At 38.6% G+C, this 24,573-nt stretch overlaps 1 long non-coding RNA gene across 1 annotated transcript in view; it reads right to left on the bottom strand.

Moving 5' to 3' along the window:
* Nucleotides 1-597: 597 nt before the first annotated feature.
* LOC113612153 (uncharacterized) overlaps nucleotides 598-24,573 on the bottom strand; it is a 101,692-nt gene continuing 77,716 nt past the window's right edge. Inside the window, exons 2-3 of the long non-coding RNA XR_003429741.1 lie at nucleotides 1,398-1,603; nucleotides 598-638 (exon numbers count right to left, since the gene is read on the bottom strand). This is a non-coding gene — a long non-coding RNA (uncharacterized LOC113612153). The remainder of the gene's footprint in view (nucleotides 639-1,397; nucleotides 1,604-24,573) is intronic.

The following is a 24,573-nucleotide window of genomic DNA, read 5'->3' on the forward strand; positions in this document are numbered from 1 at the left end:
ACTGGGTTGAGACAAAGTTCCAACCCATTCCAACCCAATAGGGAAAAATATGGTGATGAAAAATTGATGTCTAGGAATTCCCTGGCAGTCCAGTGGTTAGGACTCCATGCTTTCACTGCCAAGGGCCCCGGTTCAATCCCTGGTCGGGGGATCTAAGATCCCACAAGCCGCCTGATGTGGCCAAAAAAAAAAAAAGATTTCTACAGTGGGTGTTGAAAAGGAAGGGGCAGAATGACATCAGGTATTTACCATCCCCACTGTTGCTTTGGGATGTAGCATCTATCACTGGGAGCTCTATTCCTAATTAGGAATTCTAGCCCTAATTATCAAGTGCTTTTCTGTCTTGTTGCATGTTCAGGGAACTTTATCTCCACATTGCCCTACTTCTGAGTCAGTCAGTAACCCTCAGTAACTGGGCTGGACCTTAAACTATGACAAGCCCCTGTCATATAAAAAGCCTTGTGCTAACTATTACATGAGAAAAAAGGATTAAAAAGCGAAGGTTCTTGTCCATATGCATGAATTGTTTCAGTTTGCTTTCTTCTTTGGTTTACTTGTTGTGACTACTTTTCAATTCACTTCCTGTGGTGGGTTTTGATGTGGTTGTCTACCTGTAATACCATTATTGTAAGTTGGTTCTGCAGAGGGAGAAAAGAATTCATAAGAGCCACAATCTTTATCTTTACCAAATGGAAAACAATCCCTACATTCGAAACAGTATATTATGAAATAAAATACACTGGGACCTAATTAAACTTAAAAGCTTTTGCACGGCAAAGGAAACCGTCGACAAAACAAAAAGACAACTTACTGAATGGAAGAAATATTTTTAAATGATATGATCGATAAGGGATTAATATCCAACATATATAAACAGCTCATACGATTCGACATCAAAAAACCAAACAATCTGATTAGAAAACGGGCAGAAGAATTGAAAAGACATTTTTCCAAAGAGGAAGTGCAGATGGCCAACAGGCACATGAAAATATGCTCAGCATCACTAATCATCAGGGGATGTCTGCCAATTTTTTTTTTTCATTTTAAAGGTATGCTTTTTCCTAAATGATCAATATGTACTCTTTGGGATAACATTTTGGTACTGTGTGAATATTACCCTCCCCAACACATTTTACCCAGTGGTTTTAGCATGCATTGACGATCGTTGTCTGAGCCACATTGGAGACTGCAAAATAGTGATTTCCTAATTTTATTATTCCTTCTTCATTTATTAGCTGGCATTCTTTTGTGAAGAAAAGACCTCCTTTTTTAGTATCTCTATGGACCCACAGACGGTTTAAAACCCAATTGTTTTTTTTTTCCAATTTTTAAAATTCCCAAATTGTCCCGTATTTGGCCCTTCATGCTTGCTGCTTTTCCTTTTGAACTGTACTTACCATTCTCTGCACACTTTCTTTGCTTCTGACATAAGATGTTCCAGGCTCACCTTGTACATTCTCTGTTTCTGATCTGGAATCAGCCATTTTTCCAGGGAACATTCCTTCCTTTCAGTGATGAACAGTACTTTGAAACCAAGGTCTTGGCACTGGTACGTTCATTACCTCTGGGTAACATTGCTTCTGGGCCTCTTCAGTGGACAGAGCTAGGAATGTATATATTTTTAAAATCATGAGTTCATGCTGGTAACTCCACTTCAAATCCAGACCTCAGGGGTCCTGACCTTCCCCATTCCATATTTATATACTGCCTTTCCCACAATGAGAAACTTGAATTCTAATACCACCAATATTTACTCATTTGCTTTATCCTACAATAGACACACACACAAAAATAAGAACCAACAACAAACCTGCAAGTAATGTTCATGATGTTTTTGTTTTCCTTTACCCTGAGAAAAATATCTCATGAAGGGTATATATTGGAGAAATATGTTGAAGAGTTATTTGAATAACCTTTTTATAAAATGTGTGTTCGTGTTATCACAGTAGTATAAAATTGTGTTCAGTTTTTTCTGATTGAATTAAAGATTAGGGTGTTTTCATCCCCTTTGGTATAATTTTATTTTTTAATATGTGGATATTTACATGGCTCAAAAACTCTCCAAACTATAAAAAAGTTGTTCTCAGAAGAGGCTCATATACTATCTTTTTTATTTTTTTAACACCTTTATTGGCATATAATTGCTTTACAATGGTGTGTTAGTCTCTGCTTTATAACAAAGTGAATCAGTTATACATATACATATATCCCCATATTTCCTCCCTCTTGCATCTCCCTCCCACCCTCCCTATCCCACCCCTCTAGGTGGTCACAAAGTACCGAGCTGATCTCCCTGTGCTATGCGGCTGCTTCACACTAGCTATCTATTTTACATTTGGTAGTATATATACGCCCAGGCCACACTCTCACTTCGTCCCAGCTTATTCTCTCCCGTCCCTGTGTCCTCAAGTCCATTCACTATGTCTGTGGCTTTATTCCAATCCTGTCCCTAGGTTCTTCAGAACCATTAAAAAAATTTTTTTTAGATTCTATATATATGTGTTAGAATATGGTATTTGTTTATCACTTTCTGACTTACTTCACTCTGTATGACAGACTCTAGGTCCACCCACTGCACTACAAATAACTCAATTTCGTTTCTTTTGATGGCTGAGTAATATTCCATTGTACATATGTGCCACATCTTCTTTATCCATTCATCTGTCGATGGACACTTAAGTTGCTTCCATGTCCTGGCTATTGTAAATAGAGCTGCAGTGAACACTGTGGTACATGACTCTTTTTGAATTATGGTTTTCTCAGGGTATATGCCCAGTAGTGGGATTGCTGGGTCATATGGTACTTCTATTTTCAGTTTTTTAAGGAACCTCCATAATGTTCTCCATAGTGGCTGTATCAATTTACATTCCCACCAACAGTGCAAGAGGGTTCCCTTTTCTCCACACCCTCTCCAGCATTTATTGTTTGTAGAGTTTTTGATGATGGCCAGTCTGACTGGTATGAGGTAATACCTCATTATAGTTTTGATTTGCATTTCTCTAATGATTAGTGATGTTGAGTATCCTTTCATGTGTTTTTTGGCAGTCTGTATATCTTCTTTGGAGAAATGTCTATTTACGTCTTCTGCCCATTTTTGGATTGGGTTGTTTGTTTTCTGATATTGAGCTGCATGAGCTGATTGTAAATTTTGGAGATTAATTCTTTGTCAGTTGCTTCATTTGCAAATATTTTCTGCCATTCTGAGGGTTGTCTTATTGTCTTGTTTATGGTTTCCTTTGCTGTGCAAAGGCTTTTAAGTTTCATTAGGTCCCATTTGTTTATTTTTGTTTTTGTTTCCATTTCTTTAGGAGGTGGGTCAAAAAGGATGTTGCTGTGACTGATGTCATAGAGTGTTCTGCCTATGTTTTTGTCTAAGAGTTTTACAATGTCTGGCCTTATATTTAGGTCTTTAATCCATTTTGAGTTTATTTTTGTGTATGGTGTTAGGGAGTGTTCTAATTTCATTCATGTACATGTAGCTGTCCAGTTTTCCCAGCACCACTTAGTGAAGAGGCTGTCTTTTCTCCATTGTAAATTCTTGCCTACTTTATCAAAAATAAGATGACCATATGTGAGTGAGTTTATCTCTGGGCTTTCTATCCTGTTCAATTGATCTATATTTCTGTTTTTGTGCCAGTACCATACTGTTTTGATTACTGTAGCTTTGTAGTATAGTCTGAAGTCAGGGAGCCTGATACCTCCAGCTCCATATTTCTTTCTCAAGATTGCTTTGGGTACATGGAGTCTTTTGTGTTTCCATACAAACTGTGAAATTTTTTGTTCTAGTTCTGTAAAAAATGCCATTGGTCATTTGATAGGGATTGCATTGAATCTGTAGATTGCTTTGGATAGTATAGTCATTTTCAAAATGTTGCTTCTTCCAATCCAACGACTTGGTATATCTCTCCATCTGTTTGTATCATCTTTAATTTCTTTCATCAGTGTCTTATAGTTTTCGGTGTACAGGTCTTTTGTCTCTTTATGTAGCTTTACTCCTAGGTATTTTATTCTTTTTGTTGAAATGGTAAACAGGAATGTTTCCTTAATTTCTCTTTCAGATTTTTTATCATTAGTGTACAGGAATGCAAGAGATTTCTGTGCATTCATTTTGTATCCTGCTACTTTACCAAATTCATTGATTAGCTCTAGTAGTTTTCTGGTAACATCTTTAGGATTCTCTATGTATAGTATCATGTCATAGGCAAACAGTGACAGCTTTACTTCTTCTTTTCCAATTTGTATTCCTTTTATTTCTTTTTCTTCTCTGATTGCTGTGGCTATGTTGAACTTCCAAAGCTATGTTGAATAATAGTGGTGAGAGTGGGCAACCTTGTCTTTTTCCTGATCTAAGAGGAAATGGTTTCAGTTTTTCCCCATTGAGAACGATGTTGGCTGTGGGTTTGTCATATATGGCCTTTATTATGTTGAGGTAAGTTCCCTCTATGCTTACTTTCTGGAGGGTTTTTATAATAAATCGGTGTTGAATTTGGTCGAAAGCTTTTTCTGCATCTATTGAGATGATCATATTGTTTTTCTCCTTCAATTTGTTAATATGGTTTATCACATTGATTGGTTTGCGTATATTGAAGAATCCTTGCATTCCTGGGATAAACCCCACTTGATCATGGTGTATGATCCTTTTAATGTGCTGTTGGATTCTGTTTGCTAGTATTTTGTTGAAGATTTTTGCATCTATGTTCATCAGTGATATTGGCCTGTAGTTTTCTTTCTTTGTGACATCTTTCTCTGGTTTTGGTATCAGGGTGATGGTGGCCTTATAGAATGAGTTTGGGAGTGTACCTCCCTCTGCTATATTTTGGAAGAGTTTGAGAAGGATAGGTGTTAACTCTTCTCTAAATGTTTGATAGAATTTGCCTGTGAAGCCATCCGGTCCTGGGCTTTTCTTTGTTCGAAGATTTTTAATCACAGTCTCAATTTCAGCGCTTGTGATTGGTCTGTTTATAGTTTCTATTTCTTGCTGGTTCAGTCTCAGAATGTTGTGCTTTTCTAAGAATGTGTCCATTTCGTCGAGGTTGTCCTTTTTATTGGCATATAGTTGCTTGTAGTCATCTCTCATGATCCTTTGTATTTCTGCAGCGTCAGTTGTTACTTCTCCTTTTTCATTTGTAATTCTATTGATTTGAGACTTCTCCCTTTTTTTCTTGATGAGTCTGGCTAATGGTTTATTAATTTTGTTTATCTTCTCAAAGAAACAGCTTTTAGTTTTATGGATCTTTGCTATTCCTTCCTTCATTTCTTTTTCATTTATTTCTGATCTGATCTTTATGATTTCTTTCCTTCTGCTAACTTTGGAATTTTCTTGTTCTTCTTTCTCTAATTGCTTTAGGTGTAAGGTTAGAGTTGTTTATTTGAGATGTTTCTTGTGTCTTAATGTAGGATTTTATTGCTATAAACTTCCCTCTTAGAACTGCTTTTGCTGCATCTCATAGGTTTTGGGTCATTGTCATTTGTTTCTAGGTATTTTTTGATTTTCTCTTTGATTTCTTCAGTGATCTCTTGGTTATTTAGTAGTGTATTGTTTAGCTTCTATGTGTTTGGTTTTTTTACAGATTTTTTCCTGTAATTGATATCTAGTCTCATAGCATTGCGGTCGGAAAAGATACTTGATATGATTTCAATTTTCTTAAATTTACCAAGGCTTGATTTGTGACCCAAGGTATGATCTATCCTGGAGACTGTTCCATGAGGACTTGAGAAGAAAGTGTATTCTGTTGTTTTTGGATGGAACGTCCTATAAATATCAATTAAGTCCATCTTGTGTAATGTATCATTTAAAGCTTGTGTTTCCTTATTTATTTTCATTTTGGATGATCTGCTCATTGGTGAAAGTGGGGTGTTAAAGTCCCCTACTATGATTGTGTTACTGTCAATTTCCTCTTTTATGACTTTTAGCATTTGCCTTATGTATTGAGGTGCTCCTATGTTCAGTGCATAAATATTTACAATTGTTACAGCCTCTTCTTGGATTGATCCCTTGATCATTATGTAGTGTCCTTCTTTGCCTCTTGTAATAGTCTTTATTTTAAAGTCTATTTTGTCTGATATGAGAATTGCTACTCCAGCTTTCTTTTGATTTCCATTTGCATGGAATATCTTTTTCCATCCCCTCACTTTCAGTCTGTATGTGTCCCTAGGTCTGTAGTGGGTCTCTTGCAGACAGTGTGTATACGGGTCTTGTTTTTGTATCCATTCATCCAGTCTGTGGCTTTTGGCTGGAGTGTTTATTCCATTTACATTTAAGGTAATTATCAATATGTGTGTTCCTATTACTATTTTCTTAATTGTTTTGGGTTTGTTATTGTAGGTCTTTTCCTTCTCTTGTGTTTCCTGCCTAGGGAAGTTCCTTTAGCATTTGTTGTAAAGCTGGTTTGGTGGTGCTGAATTCTCTTAGCTTTTGCTTGTGTGTAAAGGTTTTAATTTCTCCGTTGAATCTTGATGAGATCCTTGCTGGGTAGAGTAATCCTGGCTGTAGGTTTTTCCCTTTCATCACTTTCAATATGTCCTGCCACTCCCTTCTGGCTTGCAGAGTTTCTGCTGAATGATCAGCTGTTAACCTTATGGGGATTCCCTTGTATGTTATTTGTTTTTTTCCCTTGCTGCTTTTAATATGTTTTCTTTGTATTTAATTTTTGATAGTTTGATTAATATGTGTCTTGGCATGTTTCTCCTTGGATTTATCCTGTATGGGACTCTATGCATTTCCTGGACTTGATTAACTATTTCCTTTCCCATATTAGGGAAGTTTTCAACTCTAATCTCTTCAAATATTTTCTCAGTCCCTTTCTTTTTCTCTTCTTCTGGTATCCCTATACCTTGGATGTTGGTGCATTTAATGTTGTCCCAGAGGTCTCTGAGACTGTCTTCAATTCTTTTCATTTTTTTTTGTTTATTCTGCTCTGCGGTAGTTATTTCCACTATTTTATCTTCCAAGTCACTTATCCATTCTTCTGCCTCAGTTTGTCTGCTATTGATTCCTTCTAGAGACTTTTAAATTTCATTTTTTGTGCTGTTCATCATTGTTTGTTTGCTCTTTAGTTCTTTTAGGTCCTTGTTAAACATTTCTTGTATTTTCTCCATTCTATTTCCAAGATTTTGGATCACCTTTACTATCATTACTCTGACTTCTTTTGCAGGTAGACTACCTATTTCCTCTTCATTTGTTTGGTCTGGTGGGTTTTTACCTTGCTCCTTCATCTGCTGTGTGTTTCTGTGTTCTCTCATTTTGCTTAACTTACTGTGTTTGGGGTTTCCTTTATGCAGGCTGCAGGTTCATAGTTCCTGTTGTTTTTGGTGTCTGCCCCCAGTGACTAAGGTTGCTTCAGTGGGTTGTGTAGGCTTCCTGGTGGAGGGGACTGGTACCTATGTTCTGGTAGATGTGGCTGGATCTTGTCTTTCTGGTGGGTAGGACTGCCTCCAGTGGTGTGTTTTGGGGTGTCTGTGAACTTAGTATGATTTTCAGCAACGTCTCTACTAATGGATGGGGTTGTGTTCTTGTCTTGCTAGTTGTTTGGCATAGGGTGTCCAGCACTGTAGCTTGCTCGTTATTGAGTGCAGCTGGGTCTTAACATTGAGATGGAGATCTGTGGGAGAGCTTTCGCTGTTTGATATTTTGTGGAGCCAGGAGGTCTCTGGTGGTCCAATGTCCTGAACTTGGCTCTCCCACCTCAGAGGCACAGGCCTGACACCTGGCCGGAGCACCAAGACCCTGTCAGCTACACGGCCAGGTATGTGGGGAGTTTCTTGCCTTTTGGGAAGTCTGAGGTCTTCTGCCAGTGTTCAGTAGGTGCTCTGTAGGAATTGTTCCACATGTAGATGTATTTCTGATGTATATGTAGGGAGGAAGGTGATCTCCACATCTTATCCTCCACCATCTTGAAGGTCTCTCTCTGAGCCTCATATACTTTTTAATTCCTGTCACCACTCCATTCTTCCTCCTTCTGCCTTCAAATAGCGAATGATTTATATTCACTTCTAGTTCCATCTTCCTATCTTTTTCTCTCTATATATACATATATATATATACATGTATATGTATATATATATTTACTTACATATATATAAAGGAAAAAACAACTTTATATCTGTGCAGATACAGATGTAGAAAAATGGTAGCAGACTCTTAGGCACCTTGTATTTTTTCACTCCATACCCATTCTCAGAGATGATCCTCATTCTTTTTTTATAACTTTGTTATAAAATAGTACTCCATTGTGTGGATGTAGCAGGGTTTCTTCAACCTGCCTCCTATGGATAGACCTGGGCGGTTGGTTTCCTATATTTTGCAGTGAATAACCTATTATATATGATTTTTTGGTATCTGTAGCAGTTCATCACTTGGGGTAAATTCTTAAAAGTGGGACTTCTGGGTCAAAAAACATTCTGATGGATATTGCTGAACTCTCCTCCATAAGGGTTGTATTAAAACTTTTGAATTTTAGGAATAGATTTTTTTTTTAAGTTTTCCAGGTAATTCTGATGTGCAGTCAGGTTGGGAACCGTTGGTCTAGATTGTCAGCAATTGTAAGACACTGCAATTTAATTTTCCTACGTTTGATATTATCTAGGGCTAAGGAGTAAACACTGTGTGATAGCTGAATAAAAAATATACCTCATGCTCACTTTAAAAGGGGTTTTGCCTGTTGGGAATAACATAAACACACTACTATATATAAATTAGATAAACAATAAGGACCTACTATATAGCACAGTGAAGTATACTCAATATTTTGTAATAATCTATATGGGAAAAGAATCTGAAATATATATATATATATATATATATATATATATATATCACTTTGCTGTACACCTGAAAGTAACACAACATTGTAAATCAACTATACTTCAATTTAAAAAAAATCAAACAAAAAATAGATAAATAAAAATAAAAAAATAAAATGGGTTTCGCCTGTTTGGCATCATTTTAGTCTCTCTTTTTTTTTTTTTTTTGCGGTACGTGGGTCTCTCACTGTCGTGGCCTCTCCCCTTGCGGAGCACAGTCTCCAGACACGCAGGCTCAGCGGCCATGGCTCATGGGCCCAGCCGCTCCGTGGCATGTGGGATCTTCCCGGACCGGGGCACAGACCTGTGTCCCCTGCATCGGCAGGTGGACTCTCAACCACTGCGCCACCAGGGAAGCCCCTGGCATCATTTTAGATACCTTACTGATATGGCAATGTCCAATCTGGACTGATACCTGTTTAGGCATCAGCAGGGAGCACTTCTAGGGGACCCAGCATCCTAGTTGAGTAATTCCCGTTACTATTCGTCCAAACATTAGTGTCAAAATGAAGTGATAAGAGTCCAGGTACCATATTTTATATGTTCTAAGACATTCTTTTTTTTTTTTTAATATCTCCATAATCAGTTTGCCTCTTACAGTTGACAATATATCATGATGAAATCGGCAGCTTTTTTTCTCTCTTAAAGAACAGTTTCTAGTAACTTTAATATGGAATTTTAGGAATAAGAGGGTAATAGTTGAAAAGAATCAAAATGGAATTCTAGGCAAATTATATGCATACTTTCTTAGTGATCCTGGACATGTATGTAACTAATCAGAGTAGAGAATAATGTGGTCAGTCTCCAATGTCTCTGTCCTAAACTCAGTGACCTGGGGTGACAACAGGTAGTCTTGGTTCCCTCATTCCTTTGCCTCAGTGGTCCAGCCTTCTGTGTTCTCCCCTTGACTCTCCAGCTGGTCTCTGACTATCGGTTATGGGGCCTTGTGGGCTTCCTCCCTTTGCCCCAGTGTCTAGTTATTTATAAGAAACAGGGTTGACTGTCTTTACCCCTAAAAATGTTCTCTGCCCCAGCCACCACTTTATCACTTTTTCTCAGCCAGATGCTGTGCTCTTCACCCATGTACAGGGCCATCTGCACGCTAAGGCCAGCAATGGTGTTCCTAACCAGGAAGGGATCCCAGCCTTGCCTCAAGGGTCGATAGTCCCCCGGCCATATCTCCCTAGTAGAGCTGACCACCTGTGCCTGTCTGCTGTTCTGCATAGTGCCCCCAACACAGCGACCACACAGTCCCCATGGCTGGCCTCATAGTGGACACTCATTCTGGTCCAGTGCTCAGGTCTGCTCTACCACCACTAAGAGTCTGCGGTGATAGGAAGTCTCCTTGCCTACTAGGTCAAAAGTCTCAGACAAGCCAGTTATGCGTGTTCCGTGCTTTCGATAAGAAAGAGTTTCTTGACAGGTTTCAACTACAAAGACTTCATCCTAAGAATAATCAGACTGCCTTTTAATTCCACTTTTAAATTTCCCTTATAAGATCTGCCCAACGTAGATGACAGCTAAGCAGATGGAATCGAGCCTCTCAGAATTCGGAATTAACGTTTTTCACCAAGAATTTTTTTTTTGTATGACAGATTTTTGAAGTATGCTTTGTAATAGTTGTTTTTGTCTTTGTCTTTGCTGTTGTTGTTTGAAGCAGTAACCCAAAGCAGTTGCCCATAGTATTTGGAATCTGATTATGGAGTTATAGGAAAAAAATTGTTTATGACAGTATCTAGGAAAACAAAATACTACTTCCAGTTTTAAACGTTACTTGAAAATCTTATTTGAATTTAAATTTGTCAACCCCACTCACAGTTCATAAAGAATTTCAATTCAATGTCTACCTTGAATACAATCTAATTGTTTCCTTAATTGACTCAGCCATATTTTATGAGGTTAAATCTAGAGTTTTTGGAGATAAAAATATTCTTTTGTATGTGGAATCCCTTAAGGGCCTGGCTGTCTTTCTGATGGTCACTGGGAACACAAAGGGAAATAAAACATTGTCCCTGTCATCATTGAAATTCAGTTTAGTGGGCAAGTTCACGCATAAAGATATACTCATAGTAGATTGCAGGGACAGAAATAAAGAGAGAACACGAAGGAAGAGCAACTACTAGAAGAGTAAAAGGGGAAGTTTCATGGAGGGAGTGCCAGGTAACAAAGCCTAAAGCACGGGTAGGAGTTGGCCAGGTAAAGCTGGGAAGCTTATGGAGGAAAGGCTGAGAAAACATTCCAGGCAGAGGGAAGCCATGTAGGAAGGACACAGACAGAAAAAAGAATTGTGTAAAGAAGATGCTGGAAAGTAAACTGTAAGGCATGGAAGAGAAAGGGAGAAAACCAGAGAGATTGGTTGGAAACCAAGCAAGACACTTGAGACTTTATCTCATTTCTTAAGGATCCTGAACACAATTCTGTGAAGCCAGGGCCTTACTAATATCTGTGGAGGCTTTATTATGTGTCAGTCCCTCTCCAGTCAACAGAGTAGCTGTCAGCTCCTAAGGGGTGGTATGGAAGTGAGTTTTTTTAAAGAGATCAAAATTACATACAGGGAGGCTGATAAGTGTTCAGACAGACTCTCATCATTATGGACATTAAGGCTAACACATTTTAATCTACTTTTGGACTCTAACACCTGATAGTTAAAACTAACCAAATTCCTGAGTTACTAAACCTCAATTTGTGTTTTTTGATGTCCTCTTATAGCAGTGTCTCTAATAAGTTATACCTTCACACTTGTGTGTAAGCAAGTTAAATGCAAAATATGTAAATAACCAAAAGAAAATCCAGCTGTGGGCTTGAAAAGGATACTTTGGGTAGGTGTTCACTCAGAGGAGGCAATGTGTACAAATGCAAATACAATTGTTATAATAGATGATGAAAGATATTATCATAGCAGTCACACTAATGACGATGTCAGAAAGAGAATATGACTCGGGGGGTGTGTACAAGAAATTTCCTGGCACATTTACTTTTAAGTGAACACCAATAAGGGTAGACATACAGGAATGACTGAAAATCCATCGGGGTTGAGCTGAAGATATACTCTGGGTTGAATAGATGTTTTCTTTTTGTTTGTTTTGTTTTCCTAGCCCCATATGGTTGGGATAGTGAAGAAATTAAAAAAACCCTAAGTTATTCATGACTGAGAGGGCAAGAAGAACTATAATAAGTCTCTGTTTGTAAGCAACAGAAAACCCAACTCTATCTAGCTAAAAACCTAAAGGAAGTTTATTGACCAATGTAATTGAAAAATACAGAGACAGGGCAGCCTTCAGACATAATTCGACTTTGACACTCGTGACATTGTTGTGAATGATTTTCTCCATTTTCTCCCTCTGGGCATCAAGCCTATTTTTAGGCTGGTTCCCTTACTATAAGTGCTAGAACTTTCCGGGAGCAAACGCTGCAGCATATATTTCTGGGACAGGGGAAACAACTTCTTCAGCAGTCATGGACCGGAAGTCCTGAACTTCACTTCTATGAGGCTATTGTCAGCCATATACCTGCCCTTGAACCACTGGCTATGACCAGGGGATAGTCAGATGCTGATTGTCTTGGGCTGGGTTCTGTATCCATCACTGAACCAAAAACTTTGACAAGGAGATTCCATTACTTCAATTGACTCAGATCAATCAGAGCCCACTCCTGGTAGTCTTGGTCGGGTTGCTCAGCAAAGGGCGTCCATGCGGACTGGACTCCAGCTCACTATCTGCTTTCCAAGTTGTGCACTCTGGCATTGGGCTGTATTTTCTGGAAGCAGGACAGTCTTTTTATAATTCTCATAGAAGCACAATCCTATGGACTAATAGGTCTGTGTCTACCCATCCATGGCAACTTATATTTTTTCCATTGCACATGGAGGTGGCTATGGATCAGCAATGGCCATGACCCTGGACTTGAGGGCTCAATCCCAACTATATATATATATATATATATATAGTGAAGAAATTAAAAAAACCCTAAGTTATTCATGACTGAGAGGGCATATATATATATATATATATATATATATATATATATATATTTTATCTTGCCTATTTGCTCCTTCAGATCCAGGCTCCACCCTGCTATTTCTCTAAGAATCTGACCTGTGTCAACAGGTTCCCTGTCCTTTGAACCCAGGTGTCAAGCTCAATGATAAGTTCACTCTGGACTGGCCACATCCTTCCACTATAGGCCAAGCTCTTGCCAACAGCCTTCTCTACATGTGTCTCTCTGTCTCTGCCCTTTGTCTTTAGGTTCTGGGAACTGCTTATTCCCCTTGCCTCTTCAGCCCCAAGGTGGCATCAATCCCTCCTCCTGACACTGTTGTTCCTAGCCTCCAGGTGTTTGTGGTCTCCTCACCTTGTCCTGACCTTTATAGACAGTAACTCTACTAATCTCTCTTCAGAGGCCCCTGTGTGATGTGCTTCCTCATGGGGGAGTATCTTGCTGAGTGATGGAATGAAGCCACAGTGCCTTCAGTGCCCCATGGTCACCTCTGTCACCTTCTGGTTCCCTGGAAAAACAAGCTCAGTTGGTCCAGGTACAAATCCAGGTACAAAGGGAAAATTTCATTTCATAATGATCTTTACTTAAAATGCCAAAGGTCTGGAAGTTTGAGAAAACTCGAGAAAGACATAGTTCTACATCAGGATATTTTACTCTAAAGTTGGAGATATATGCATCTTTCAAATTACATGGACTAGAATGCTGAAATGTTCCAGATCACTTCTGGTGAGAGGCCACATTTTATAAGGCCAAAATAAGGAAAGAAGAAATGAAAGAGCTCAGAAATCTCAGGAGAGCTCATCCAACACTCTGCCTTTATCTTACACCACACTTCTGTAGATGATGGCTCTGTTAACTGGGATTAGATACACCAAAATGGGGGAGTTTTTAGCTGAGAAAAACAGATGTCACAACTAAGAAAAGGAATGCAACGTGAGTTTGTCTTGAAGTCTGTTCTGTGGCGCACAACTTTCTTGAGCCAAAATTTTAATGTGAGCAAACAGTTCAGTGCTGCTCTTAGCAGAGAACCATAAATTAAAGATAAGCAATGGTTCAGACTTTCCAAGGCCTTGACTTAGAAGTAACTCCGGAATCCCAACCAAATCGTCATTTGGTTAAGCAATTTGGCATTTTTCTATTTTGAGGCATTAAACTATAATTACAAGTCATTCTTATTTCATTCCAAATAAATGTCCCTAGAGTAGGTACAACTAGGGAAGTCTCTTCCTTTTCTTTAAAAGAAAAAAGGAAACAAAGAAAGAACAGCAAATAAATAAGACGAAAGAGAAAAAAATTGCAAAACAAAACTTGATGAAGCTGGAAGATTGTGTATATGGTATGTTTTATATTTTGATCAACATATAAAATTGATTTGCTAGTACATCAGAAGGACTCAAATACTCAAAAGGTAATCTGGAGGTGCCTCTCGTTGGAAAGAAGGAAACTAAAGTTCCTCTGACAAATCCAAATAAACAAGGGTGGTGATAATTTACCCTCCTTACAATCAAGTTTTTCTTTTAGTGTTTTCTTAGTTGGAAGTGTAAGTTGATATGAGGGGTGGGGAAAGGAAGAACAGAAAATTGTTAATAGTAAGTAAAAAAGAAACACAAAAAACTCTGCAAGTCGAAAGGAAAGGAAATGTGGGCCTAGTGGAAAATGACTTATCTTCCTTTTCAACTGGCCATGAGCAAATCCCATTATAATACGCCAGGAACCCAAGAAAAAGGTTTCTGTGCTGAATTATGTGAGTCTACCTGAAATCAGAGTGATGGATTAGGACACTTCTCTGATCTTTCCAACTCATAATTTATTCATTCAGTGCCGCTTCTTGAATAACTATCAGGGCAACTGTGCTACTTTCTAATGGGGGACATGTAAAAGAATAAAATGTAATTTATGCTTTAAGAGAGCCCATAATCTAGAAAGGTATTCATATACTGCTTAGATAAACAAAGACTAGCTTCGTTTTCTATCACCTATCCAATGTTCCTGTAAGCTCAAAGTCTCCTCTCCCCACCCCACCTTACTAGTCTGGGTAGCAGGGGAAAAGATATGTACTGCCAACCAATGGTTTCTCTACCTCCTCCAGTTCAAATGGTCTGTTTTGATTTCAGATCTCTTTTTGAGGTTAAATATCCCCATGAATTCTAAGTTTAAATCCTTATCATGGTGGCCTTGCCCTTCTTCCTTCCCAAGGTGCTGTCTGTCCTTATGGTTCCTCTTGGCATTGGGAGGATGTCATGTGGTCTCAGGTTGGTCTTTTGCTGTTTTCTGCGGTGGGGTGGCTGGACCAACCCTTGGATCCACTAAGCTCAGGTCTGCTTTGTGGGGTCACGTTGCTGAGCGGCAGGTCGAAATCTGCTCCAAAAGTCAGCAGCGAGGGAACGCTTGATCTACACATGACTGGACACGTCTCCTTTCCGGTCTACATTTGTGGTTTGAGGAATTCGTAGAGGCTAGCATGGTGCCTGACCAGAGTGGTATTGGGTACATATTTATACTTTAGTATCATGAATCAATTTTTCTGTAGTCTTTTCAATGAGAAGTCATATGTTTTTAAAAAGCCTATGTACTGCATAGGAATTCCCTGGCGGTCCAGAGGTTAAGACTCCGTGCTTTCACTGCCAAGGGCACAGGTTTGATCCTTGGTCAGGGAACTAAGATCCTGCAAAACGCCTGGAACAGCCAAAAAAAAAGAAAGAAAAAAGATCGTACCACCTTTCAAATAAAGTTCTCAATTAAAAAAAAAAAAGCCTACATACTGTATAGTAGGTGTTCAGTACATGCTGGGTTCTACTCTGTCTTCCACTCTTTATAGTAATTAACTGCTGAACAACTAACTGTTTTCCACTTTCTAAATGGAAAAAAAAATCAGCAAAATATTTTCTCACTTCAAACCAGCCAAGTCGTAACATACGGGGTTCCTATCACATACGTGAAATGTACATTGTTTTAGTAGTCATATCAGTACCAGCAGAAAGATGTTAAAAAATCCTCTAAGAATTAACAAAATCCAGTAGGAATTTAAACTCTCAGTTTGTTAAAACTTAAGTTGCTTGATTATTTTCAGCATTATACTTCATATGTGTTTGCATTTTAATTTCGTATTTATTCTTTAAGCATCAATAGAGAACATTACAAAGAAATTTTACTCATGATCGTTTCAGACAAAACCCAGTTGTTTATTCCCAGTTTCCTTATTGTCTGTAACTATATAATTATGTAAAATATTTATAAATATGCATTTACACAAAGTTGCAGTAATAAGATATATACACTTTCAAGTCACTTTTTTCTCTTAATATTAAACATTATTTTCTATATTGCTAATTGTTATATGTATGATTTTAATAATGACATAATATTTCATCAATTAGAAGTTCCCTCATGACATATTTAGCTCATTCCTTAGTTTTTCATGATTATACGTAATATTACAATGGCCACTTTTAGGAACATGATAGAGATTATTCCATCTCCTTTTTTTTAAAATTTATTTTTTATTTATTTTATTTTCGGCTGCATTGGGTTTTTGTTGCTGCACGTGGGCTTTCTCTAGTTGCAGCGAGCAGGGGCTACTCTTCATTGCGGTGCATGTGCCTCTCATTGCGGTGGCTTCTCTTGTTGCCGAGCATGGGCTCTAGGCATGCCGGCTTCAGTAGTTGCAGCACGTGGGCTCACAGGCTCTAGAGAGCAGGCTCAGTAGCTGTGGCGCATGGGCTTAGTTGCTCTGTGGCCTGTGGGATCTTCCTGGACCAGGGCTCGAACACTTGTCCCCTGCGTTGGCAGGCAGACTCTTAACCACTGTGCCACCAGGGAAGCCCAAGATTATTCCATCTCTTGACTGATTTCTTAGCAGTTAGTTTCCCAAGAAGAGCTCCCTGAGTTATAGAGAATGAAACTGGATCATTTTGATCTGTATTCCTGGGCTGTCCTCCAAAAGGATTGTGTCTACAACAATGTGTGCAGGATCCTGCTTTCCCGTGCTGCCCACTGCTAGCACTAGTTCACGTTTCATGGACTAGTCTTTTTTTCTGGCATGACTGGCTCTTCTTTTATCAGGAGTCTTCCATTTCATTTTAAGTCAGATTTGAAATCTGTTTCTTCTGCAGTTAGTAGAATACTCTCTTTTCTTTCTCTTTTTACTTTAAGCATCTCATTTTCAAATATAGCAAAGAGCAGAGGTCCCCAACCTTTTTGGAAGCAGGGACCAGATTCATGGAAGACAATTTTTCCACGGGGACTGGGGGTCCGGGGGATGGTTCAGGCCGTAATGCAAGCGATGGGCAGCGGCAGATGAAGCTTTGCTCCTTAGCCGCTCACCTCCTGCTGTGCGGCCCAGTTCCTAACAGGCTGGGGACCGCTACCGGTCCTCGGCCCGGGGGTTGGGGACCTGTGGCAAAGAGGATTAAAGTACCTTTCACAGAAAACAAAGGGATTTTATTTATTTATTTATTTTCACACACACACACACACACACACACACACACACACACACACACACACTGTATTTTAGTTTTACAAGAGATAAATCAACTGACACCAAGCATTGTAAATGGATGGCCACAACAAAAGCAACAATGATTGCAATTACCAAACACGAAACACACTCATACTATGCCATAATATTGACATTCAGTCCAGTAATCCTACACTGTAACAGCTCCTTTACTTTGCAGTGGAAATGGATTTGTGTATCTTTTGCCTCTGAGTCCTTGTGGGATTTTTTTTTTTTAATTCAAACAGAAAGTCACAAAAATTATAATCATCCTCATCAGTTCACTCAGTCCCGTAAACAAAGGGATTTTTGTTTGTTCGTTTTAACATGCAACATATCTGGAAGTAAAGCTTATTGAGCAATGACTCTAAGTGCTTTATATGTATCAGCTTGTTGAACCTTCAAAACTGTACATTATTTCCACTCAGTGGATCAGATCATGGAGACAGAAAAGTTAAATAATTTGTCCTCTGTCACATAGCTAGTAAGTAACCCAGCAGAGATCCCAACTCAGAAAGTCTGATTTCAAAGTGGACTCACTAAATCACTGTGCTATTCTAGAAATGGCAGCAAAAACTAATGTCTACTTAGTAGCAGTTCCATGGAAGACTTGTCTTTTTTCTTAGGAATTTATATTTAGATTGGAAACAGACCAGGAAAAACAGTCTTCTTTTAATAAACCTTTCTTCTCATCACTCTCATCCTCTCCTAAAACATAAAAAAGGGACAGAATGGGGAGGGGTAGAATATAAATGACCAAAAGGACATTAATCTTTCTTAGCTCCATAAACTTTTCACGCAATGAAGATTACCAAATAAAATATGAAAACAATTTTTCTGTCAACAATTTGTGAGCCAAACTCTAATCATATTCTTCAGTGGAGCCTTAAATCAACATGGGATGTGTACAACAATAATTTCTTATGCTGCATCCTTTTCCTGAGGTCCACAAAGAAGTTTACAAATACTAGACCTAAGAAGGTTGCCAATTATTTATTTTTTGAAATGAAAGTTTATTTTGTCTATTAATTACATGTTCTTTTTGAGCTTGTTACTTAGAATATTGTTGACCTAGGAAAGGTAAGCACTTTTGTAGATGAATATCTAATTCTGTTTTTTACTATTAGGTCTGACCCATTTCCCTTTGTGTTTTTAAGTATTAAGAATTCCCATACTTCAAAGGTAGGAACAAAAAACAAAGAAAACAAGACATAAAAAATAGCTTAAGGAGGAAAGTCACTCATAATAAAAATTATACTTTGCATCTTTAACTTTTTAACTCTTAAGATGTATTTTCTTATTTATGTTTTTTTAATTGAAGTGTAGTTGAGAAATTATTATTTATCAGCTCAGTACTAGGAGGTATCTGTAGACAGATGTTAGTCTCATTTATTTTACAGATGAATAAATAGAGGCCAAACGAAATCAGTCATGAACCCAAAGAATCCATCCTTTCCCTGCTCTTTCCTTAGCTCAGTCCAGTTAGAAAGACAAACTGATGTCTAAGCTACACTTCTTGAATAGACCCCGACACACCTGATGATGGACAACATGAGCCATATAAAAACACATTTTAGGAAGATTTTAGGTCTGACACAGATAATTCTGTGACATAGTTGCTGTCTTGGGCTGCCCGAAGCTGCAGTTAGGCAGCTGTAGCCAATTTGCTGAAGAATCATCTCTCTGCCATCTCTCATTTTCTCATCCAGGTGGTAAAATGATAGCCTACTCTTATGAATCTACTCATTTAGTTGGCTAGTATCTAATTAGAGAAGAAGCAAACTGTTCTTTCTCTCACATCAGAGTCTAACAGAGCAGCTTATGGCTTCTTCCACCAGGTGAGCTCTCGGTGGCGCCTGGCTGGCCTTCCTCCACTGAGTCAGCACAGGTTTGCTGCAGCTGACTATAACTAGGGCCTCTAGGGAGCAGGGTGGCTTGAGAAGATGGCCTCAGGATCTGCAGAGGAGAAAGCTTCTGGGGTTCTAGCTGTTGGTGGAGTTATTGGCAAGCTATGACTAATCAGACATGAAATTTTCTCGTTCTGTTTTTGTTTAAAATTTTTCTTTCCTTTCTAGTCCAAGTTAGCTTAATTTTTGTAGACTCAATCTCAATACCCCTCACAAAGTTTCTATCATAATCTTCTGGAAAAGTTATACTTTGTGCTTAACTTTATTTGTGCTTAAATTGGGACAGTAAACCATTTAACCAAGTATCAATTTTACCCTGACTCTTATACAGGTATCCCCTGCTTTTTGACAGTTAGCTTTATGCCACTTCACTTCTACAAAAGACCTACTTTAGCACCTGTTTTTGTTACTGAATCAAACTTAGGTCCACTGGCCCCCACGTAGTAAAGGTAATCTACTGATACCAGGTTGTGGTAAAGGAAAGTACAGTGTTTATTGCAAGGCCAAGCAAGGAGTACAAGTGGCTAATGCTCTCGAGACCTGAACTCCCCAGTGGCTTTCAGGGAAAGGTTTCTAAAGACAGGGTGAGGGAAGGGGTCGCAGGGTGTCTGACCAGCTCCTGGACATTCTTCTGATTGGTGGTTAGGTAATTGTGAGTCAACATCATCAACCTTCTGTTTCTAACAGGTATGGGGTCTATGTGATGGTGTTCAGTATGCAGTTAACTTCTTCCATCTGGTGGGAGTTTCAGACCCTGCAAAATAACTCAAGGATATGGCTCAGAATATTACCTATAGCCCTTGAAAGGAAGCCCTTTGTTTTATGCCTAAACTATTATTATTTTGTCTTGCTTGACTGCTTTCCTTTGTTTCTGCATTTTCTCACTTCTCTGATTAAATTTGCTCTTTAGAACTTGGAGAAGGCCTAGGAGGCTAAAGTTTTTCTACAAACAAGAGGCGGGGGGAGGTGTCTGTCCCCAAAACGTGGCATAGGGTCCTGCTCCGTTACAATCCCCTCTTTTCTTTGATACTCCTCAATCTTGATAGGGAGCAGGTGTGGGACAAGAAAGGAAATGAAGTTTTGCGTAGAGAGGTTAATCATAAGCTCAGCAGAGGAACTCGGTTTTAGGGGGGACTTGGTTTCATTTTCACTAACTGAAAGAAATCTGAAGAGGATTTTCGCTATCGCGAAAAAAGGTGAAAAGGGAAAATAACCCTAGCAGCAAGAGTGGCACTGCCAAGCTCCTTGCCTGGGAACTACACTTAGCATCTCAGCATCAGACCATCATAACTTTGAACTGTGTCTGTGAGCAGCTGTGCTTTATCTTGATTTCTTTTGTGCATCCACAAGCAAGATGCGTTCGTAGATAATTGCTTCTTCCCTTGATGCCATTTCGCTTAGGAAAGGTTTCATAGACACGCTCAGCTTTTGGATACAGGAAAGCTTGTATTTCTTAGAACTTGGCTCCTTAATTAACATAATGACCTGAGACTTTGGTCTAGATAGCTGCGTTGGGGGTGATGGTGAGTTAGGTACTCTAGATGAAGAGTTTTGAAAGAGGAAAGGCAACTTGCTTTCCACAATGACACTTGTATATTTGATATAGATGTTGACAAGAATAAATATCTAGTTAAGTTTATTCTAGCTCTTTAATTTTTAAAAAATATATATAGCTGAATGAATACTTATGTTTTCTGGCACTAATTTCTTTGTGTTTGTACATTTCTTTCTTGTCTAATGGATTTAAAGAGCAGGACATTTTCATTCTGTCCTAAGTATTTTCACACGAAACACATTTTATAGCTGTATCTCATTGTCCAACACATGTCCTCATTCATCTTGAGCCACTGATGGATTTCTGCTTCCTCCTACCTATGGATTCTGTTCTGTGTGCCTAAAATGATCAAAAGTTGATCATTCAGAGTCATTTTATTTGCATGTGATTTGATTAATGATGTAAACATGACTAATTGTTTAAATAGTAGAGCTAAAATTTTTTGTTGTTTTATTCCTATAGAGGCTACATTTTAATTTTGAAAACATTCAGTACTATCCTATCTTCTATTTAGAGAGAATAATGCTTTTCAGACATGGCTCTGATGATGATCAAAGAGGGAAAACGTCCTTATTAGATAGAGATGCATACTGAAGTATTCACAAGAGAAAAAGAAAATAGTTGGTATCTGGGATTTGCATTTAAATATTCAAGTGAAAAAAAAAGTTAAGGGGGAAATGAAACACAATTGGCGAAACATTAACAATTGTTGAAGGCAGGTGATGAGCACATGGGTTTATTTTATTAGTTTATGTATTTTTCTGTTTGAAATTTTCCAGAATAAAAGAGGCTCGTTTACCACTTTGAGGCCCATTCCACCTCTGCCTCTTGCTTCAGTGAATCACATATTTTCACTGTTCATTGAAGAGAACTTGTCATATTCTCTGCCTCAAACAGATAAAACTTTATTTCACAAATAGGTCCCTGGTTTGGGAGACAGTAGAAAAACACACCTTGAGGTCAGACAGATTCTATGTATTTTGAATGCTTGTTCCACCACTCCTGACTGCAAATCCTTAGACAATTTACTTAACCTTTCTCATCCCCATTTTTGTTTTTTATTGAAGTATAGTTGATTTACAGTGTTGTGTTAGTTTCTGGTGTACAGCAAAGTAATTCAGTTATATTTATATTCAGTTCTATATTTCAGATTCTTTTCCTTTATAGGTTATTATAAAATATTGAGTATAGTTCCCTGTGCTATACAGTAGGTCCTTGTTTGTTATTTATTTTCTATATAGTAGTATGTATCTTGTAATCCCAAACTTTCATCCCAAATTTTTCATCTGTCAAGTGGGGATAATATTCTTGTCACCTGGCTGTGGAAATTTAATAAGATGAGAACCTAGCATTAAGGGCTATGGATTCTTAATATTTAATAAATGATAATTTAAAAGATTGTGAATAAACGTTAGTAAAGCAGTACTAGGAATTGTTGTGGCTGTCAATATCACCTTGGAGTTGTGTGAATCTAATATCTACTGTGAAGGACCTTTTTTTTTTTTTCAAGGTAATTCATAATAGCAATGCATAGAATAGAATAGCAGTCTAGTCTATGTGTGTCATATGTTTGATTCTCCTTCACAGACGTTTTGCTCAGCAGTATAATGGATTGCCTTAGAGCTCTACAGAGCTTTTGGGGGAGAAATATGCTTCCATCTGTGAACGCCTGTTCAAGGGCTACCTCCTCTCCACAGCCTCTTTGGATCCCTCCAGGAAGCATTAGAACTTCGCTTTTGTGTTCTCTCAGTGCTTAGCGTACATATGAAAGCACTTGCCCCAGATTATTGTCGGTGTTTAATTTGGGGGTTTGACTCCCAGAGTCCAGCACCTTGTCTGTAAACCATGGTTTTGATTCTCTTCCGCCTTTACTTCCAGCTCTATCCCTGGCTCATATTAGCTGCTTAAAATATATGTGAGAGGCCACTCTCGCCTTCTGAGATGGCCCATTTCTCTCTAGATAAATCCACTTCTTACCTGTCACTTTGTCTCTCACTAAATACTTTCTGCGCTGAGACATCAAGAACCTGAGCTTCAAGTCCTGAAACCAGGTGTTAACCTGAGATCAGGTCTTTTAGCCTGATTTCAGTTAAAAGACCACCATTTCCCTGGTGGCACAGTGGTTAGGAATCCGCCTGCCAATGCAGGGGACACGGGTTCGAGCCCTGGTCCAGGAAGATCCCACATGCCACGGAGCAGCTGGGCCCGTGCGCCACAACTACTGAGCCTGCACTCTAGAGCACGCAAGCCACAAGTACTGAGCCCATGTGACACAACTACTGAAGCCCACGCGCCACAACAACTGCAGCCCATGAACCACAACTACTGAAGCCCGCGCACCTAGAGCCCGTGCTCCGCAACAAGAGAAGCCACTGAAATGAGAAACCCGCGCACTGCAATGAAGGGTAGCCCCCGCTCACCGCAACTAGAGAAAGCCTGCGTGCAGCAGCAAAGACCCAACAGAGACGAAAATAAAAACAAATAAAATTATATATATATATATATATATATATATGAGGGTTTCCTGCCTGAAGGAATGAATAAATGAATGAACCACCCTGCTTATTTATGAAGAGTTTCTTTTATTTTTCTGGACAGCTCTGTTAGATCACCTAAATAGAGATCAAAGTCCACAACTCCTTTTTATGTCCCATTTATATCACTCAAGGTTCATGTTTTATGACAGTCTATGGATAATTCTTCTTACATTTCTGGGAAAAAACCCAGCATAGGAAGGGAGCAGGGTGGAACAGGGGTGAGAGAGAGAGAGAAGGTTGGACTTCCACTAAAATTTTTCTGAGCCATGTTTATATTTTTATCAATGGGGAATGGCAAACTCGAACAACTGAAAAGCACAGTATTCATGCAATTTTCTATTACCTGTGCTAAAAGACAACGTTTAGGGGCAGAATATATGTGTCTAGCAGGTCAAAATGTTATTACCGTGAGTTGGCACCTATTTACCTATTTATATTGGTAGGATAAGTCTTGTGAAAAATTACAGGCAGTCAGATACTAAGAAAAGGAACTTTAATCAAAATAAGTCAGTCAAAGCTTCCTGCCTCTGTCCTTCCTGATAGTTTGGTCCATTTTTCTAGCTGTGGTTTGTTTTTTTTTTAAACACTCCGCTTCCTGTTATTATGAGTAGCTACCTTTCTGGCCAGACTTTTAATAAATTACAGGGCTAGACACATCAAGGTAGCTTCACAACGTTCGTTAAATGGAATTGAAAACACCAGAAGCCCAAGATAAGTGGGTGGTTTATTGGACAGTAACCTAATAACACCAGCCAAGCAATTGTACTCTAGTTACCTAGAGGTTTCTTTGTCAAACCTCTGTGATGTTATACACCTTATGAATGATTCTGTACTTACTGAAGGAGTATACTTGCATTTACAATATGACAGAGATTCTAGGAAGGAAATCAGAGGTGGTTGCATCCTTATTGAAAAATCATGGGTAGATGTTAATACAATTGGGGACAATAAAAATTGCTCTGCTGCTCATTAGAAGTGAATGAGCCACACCTCTTGCCTGTTTAAAAAGGGTGTTTCTTCCTGTAGTTTCTTTATTTGCCCACTGGAAGTTTGGTTGTATTTTACTACAAGAAACTGGTTTTTAACAATATTGAACAACAATGATTCAGATAGAAATGAAGTCATTTTCAATTTCTCCAAATCATATAAAATGACCCTGTGGGAAATACACCCAAGCATTTCCTCCTGAGAGGAGTACTGCTTGAAGAGGAGAAAATGTGAACTTGTAAAGGACCTTCACCTCCTCACTCATTCCTTCAACACATTTTTTTAAGCACC

Source organism: Aethalodelphis obliquidens, unplaced genomic scaffold (assembly GCF_003676395.1).
Source record: "Aethalodelphis obliquidens isolate GAN/ISIS:26980383/991018 unplaced genomic scaffold, ASM367639v1 scaffold3, whole genome shotgun sequence".
NCBI classification, from domain to species: Eukaryota; Metazoa; Chordata; class Mammalia; order Artiodactyla; family Delphinidae; genus Aethalodelphis; species Aethalodelphis obliquidens.